The 5,083-nt window shown below is 36.2% G+C and overlaps 1 pseudogene; it reads left to right on the top strand.

Moving 5' to 3' along the window:
- Nucleotides 1-3,680: 3,680 nt before the first annotated feature.
- Nucleotides 3,681-4,591, top strand: LOC134236109 (uncharacterized; annotated as a pseudogene).
- The last annotated feature ends 492 nt before the right edge of the window (nt 4,592-5,083 follow it).

The raw sequence follows: 5,083 nt of genomic DNA, 5'->3' as shown, positions 1-5,083 counted from the left end.
GTTACTCATGGGAACACTAGAAGTCGTATTGTAACTTTGAGAGATTGCTTGTCTCATATGATTGTCATAAAACGATTGTAAATGAGTAGTGACCACAGGATTAAATAAAGGTTTTAGATATAATTCATATAATCGGAATTGATTCGTGGAATTCCATTTTATTCTTCCATTGAAGCGTAATTCACACAATTCTTTTAATTTGAAAGGAGTTTCCATTTTTGGTACATTTCTCTTTGTTTCCATTGTTTCTGAAATAAAAGAAAGACGTGATTTTTTATCTTGTGAAGGACATTGTGGAGGACAATTTAATAATTTAATCTATAATGGAAATAAAACTAATTAAATGTTTATTGAACATTTTCCATAAATTCTTCACTGTTGGGGTCTAATTCGGGGAGTTCTTCCTCTTCTACATCAGCCATTAGTCTGTCATTTGGCAAGCTGTCGACCGATTCAAGATCGTCTTCGTCCGATTCTGATCTAAAATCAGTAAATAGAGAGGCGTGACCATTGATAATTGATCTGCCAGATATACATAGGGCCAGATCAATGGCGTATTCCTCGGAGTGACGTCTTTGGTGTTCTAATTGTCTCGACAGCCACCCGACTGCGTCATATATCCGACTCTTTTGTTTTACGGAGGAAGGAGGGGTAATTTCAATTTCTTCAATGAATTCGTTTGTCTTTTTAATAAATAGGGATATTGTCTCAAATCTGTTTTGTTGAATCTTTTTCAGGAAGGGTAAAGGAGTAGGTTAATAGTTGAGCATCTATTGAAGGTTCTTCTTATGTCTTTTTCTTTACCAGAAAGGACTTTATCTTTTGATAATGGGAAATTTGCCTTGGTGTGAAAAGTCGCCAGCGTTGAAGTTGATTGAACTCTTGGTTTAATGGTCTTCTCTCGGCGACATGTTGTTCAATTACTACTCTTCTCAGATAGTCCATCACAAGCATGGGTAAAGCGAAGAATGGGAAGTTGTCAGCCATCTATAAAATTTGGAGCATACAGGTGTCGTCAATATAGAGTTTCAAATTTTTCTTTTTCTTATTTTTCTTTTTTTTTAGAACTTCTTTTCAGGTGATTTCTTATTACATGCATTTATGTCCATTTCATCGAAATCTGATAATTCTTTATCTATGTTGTGGTCACTCTTAAGTTCAGAATCTTCTGAGCTATATTTAGTCTGCTGTTTTTGTTTTATTCGTTTAGACAATTCCCACAAGGGTATGTCGTCTTCCGAAGACCAGTCATCTCTTTCCTTTCTGTATTTACTAGCAAGCTTAGCTAGTGGTGTTTCATCCTCGGAGTTTCCCTCAGATTTGATATCAGAGTCAATGGGACTGTTTTGTTCGACCTTGATATCCTCATCTGTGTCACTCTCTGGAGGGACAACATAAGCAGCTTTTCTCAAAGGCCTACCGTCTTCATCCTTTGGTATATCCCATTCGAATTTAGCAAGCCTTAACAGTTCTTTATTGATTTTCACGATTCGACCGTCTAATTGATTTTTGGCTCACCTGAGCCGAAGGCTCAAGTGAGCTTTTGGGATCACATTTTGTCCGTCGTCCGTCCGTCTGTCTGTCCGTCTGTAAACTTTTCACATTTTGGACTTCTTCTCAAGAACCACTGGGCCAATTTTGACCAAACTTGGTACAAAGCATGCTATAGGAAAAGGGAGTTTGAATTATTAAAATGAAGGGTCAAATCTCCTTACAAAGGGAGATAATGAAGAAAAGATAGAAATAGGGTTGGGTCATTAAAAAATCTTCTCAAGAACCATTGGGCCAGTAAAGCTGAAACTTATGTGGGAGCATCCTGGGGTAGTGTAAATTATAAATTGTTCAAATCATGACCCCCCGGGGGAAGGGCGGAGCCACAATGGGGAATCAAAGTTTTATATAGAAATATATAGGAAAAATCTTTGAAAATCTTCTTCTCAAGAACCACTGGGCAAGAAAAGCTGAAACTTATGTGGAAGCATCCTGGTATAATGAAGATTCTAAATTGTTCAAATTATGACCCCCGGGGGAAGGGCGGGGCCACAACGGGGAATCCAAGTTTTACATAGAAATATGTAGGAAAAATCTTTGAAAATCTTTTTCTCAAGAACCACTGGGCCAGAAAAAGGGAAGCTTATGTGGAAGCATCCTGGTGTAGTGTAGATTGTAAAGTGTTCAAATCACGACCCCTGGGGGAAGGGCGGGGCCACAATGGGGTATCAAGGTTTTACATAGAAATATATAGGAAAAATCTTTGAAAATCTTCTTCTCAAGAACCACTGGGCAAGAAAAACTGAAACTTATGTGGAAGCATCCTGGTATAATGAAGATTCTAAATTGTTCAAATAATGACCCCCGGGGGAAGGGCGGGGCCACAATGGGGAATCCAAGTTTTACATAGAAATATGTAGGAAAAATCTTTGAAAATCTTCTTCTCAAGAATCACTAGGCCAGTAAAGCTGAAACTTATGTGGAAGCATCCTGGTATAATGAAGATTCTAAATTGTACAAATAATGACCTCCGGGGGAAGGGCAGGGCCACAACGGGGAATCAAATTATATATAGAAATATATAGGAAAAATCTTTGAAAATCTTTTTCTCAAGAACCACTGGGCCATAAAAGCTGAAACTTTTGTGGAAGCATCCTGGGGTAGTGTAGTTTCTAAATTGTTCAAATCATGACCCCTGGGGGAAGGGCAGGGCCACAATGGGGAATCCAAGTTTTATATAGAAATATATAGGAAAAATCTTTGAAAATCTTCTTCTGAAGAATCACTAGGCTAGTAAAGCTGAAACTTATGTGGAAGCATTCTGGTATAATGTAGATTCTAAATTGTTCAAATTATGACCCCCGGGGGAAGGGCAGGGCCACAATGGGGAATCCAAGTTTTATATAGAAATATATATGAAAAATCTTTAAAAATCTTCTCAAGAATCACTAGGCCAATAAAGCTGAAACTTATGTGGAAGCATTCTGGTATAATGTAGATTCTAAATTGTTCAAATTATGACCCCCGGGGTAAGGGCGGGGCCACAACGGGGAATCCAAGTTTTACATAGAAATATGTAGGAAAAATCTTTGAAAATCTTTTTCTCAAGAACCACTGGGCCAGAAAAAGGGAAGCTTATGTGGAAGCATCCTGGTGTAGTGTAGATTGTAAATTGTTCAAATCACGACCCCCGGGGGAAGGGCGGGGCCACAATGGGGTATCAAGGTTTTACATAGAAATATATAGGAAAAATCTTTGAAAATCTTCTTCTCAAGAACCACTGGGCCAGAAAAGCTGAAACATATGTGCCCATGGAAGGATCATGGGGTAGTGTAGATTTCAAAATGTCTAAATTATGATCATAGGGGTAGGGTGGGGATGCATTATGTATAACAAGAGGGAAATCTGGTAATGAACAGAATGGTCAAAGCTTCTCAGGTGAGCGATGTGGCCCATGAGCCTCTTATTAATTTTGACAGTTGATGTTTGTTCAATTACACGGTAAAAGGGTTTCCAATTACTTTGTAATTTACTTTGTTTTTGGTTGTTTTTATAATAGACTGGATCTCCTACTTTTATTTATTCGTTTACTGCGTTTTTATTGGCATAGTTCATTTGTTTTTGTTTTGAGTTTTTTATTTTCTATGCACGCGTGTAAACGTTTTATGTTGTTTTTCCAATGCAATTCTATGGAGGTCTTCACCTAAATATTTACGCCTTGGTTTTAAAATTGTATCAATGGGCAATACAACATCTCTGTTGTGAAGCAAAAAGAAAGGCGAACATTTTGACGATTCATTAAATTAATTAGCTGTGTATTTTGTTCAATAAATGAACTTTTACATCTTTATTTTGACTTTAAATATTGTATAGTCTACATAGCCATCAGAGCAGATTCATTACAAGTACACTGGTATATGCACAATACTAGTAGTTTATATGAAATGCTCTTTCTAAAAGTATACCGGATAATACATTTATAGAAAATTTAATTAATAAATAACTCTTTTCAGGTTCACATATGGGGCGAAGTGAAGAAAGGCAACTAATTTTCCAACGAACCAATATGGATGAAGCCTTCCATAAAAACAAAAATCATGACACGTTATAGAATAAAATTCATGAAAACATGAATGCTGAAGGAATCAAGGTTTCTTAGCTCCAAATCCTGAATAAATTTAGAAATACGAAAAGGAAATACAAAGAAACTATCGACTTAAATAAGCAAACTGGAAATGAAAGAATTGAATATAAGTACCAAAAAGAATTCAATAATTTATTTGGCAACAAACCATCAACCAAAGCAACAGTATCGTTTGACAGTGGTGCAAGTGTTGCAAAGCAAGAGAAAGAGATACCGGTAACCGATAAGAAAACAACTGATAAAAAATCAACTCAGCCAAAGAAAAGGTCAGCAGAAATGATTTATACTAAAATGGAAACTATGCATAAAGAAATGAGGGAACAGATGCAAAGGCACCAGGAAGTAAAGCTGCAACGCTTTGATAGACTTCTTGATATTTTCGAGAAATCTGTTGATAAAAAGTAAACTTTAAAGTGTCCCAAAATTGTCTACATACATGTATTAGGCTCAATTTAATTTCAGAAACCTAATATTCTGTGCATCGGTTTTGGATTTCAATGAACGGTGTTGCCATGGTTACTAAAAATAGAAATTTCTGCGAAATGCTTTGAATTCAAAACACTACTCCTCCTAAAGTTTTGGTCCAATTTCATTATAATTTGGCACACATATAGACTACACTAAGATATATAATTCTTTGCATCGATTTCTTGATTTTCGATGAATGGTGTTGCCATGGTTACTACAAATAGAATTTCTATGAAATTCTTTCAAAATACTACTCATCCTACAGTTTTGATCACGTATCAATATTACTTGGCATACAAGTACACTATTTTGATTAGTTCCAAGTACCATCTTTCTATTACTTGCTATTTTAAAGTTTCAGGTCCCAAGTGTTACTTAACAATTCCATTGTTTTAAGTGTAAACCAGTAGGGCTACAGTCTCGACAGAGACTTCTGGTTTAATTATCAATACAGTATCAAAATATTCTTTCAAGATGGTG

Source organism: Saccostrea cucullata, unplaced genomic scaffold, assembly GCF_032062105.1.
Source record: "Saccostrea cucullata isolate Sc308-1 unplaced genomic scaffold, CSIRO_AGI_Scuc_v1 ctg3729, whole genome shotgun sequence".
Lineage (NCBI taxonomy): Eukaryota > Metazoa > Mollusca > Bivalvia > Ostreida > Ostreidae > Saccostrea > Saccostrea cuccullata.
The sequence above is the reverse complement of the archived record's forward strand: the minus strand, read 5'-3'. Positions and strand labels throughout refer to the sequence as shown.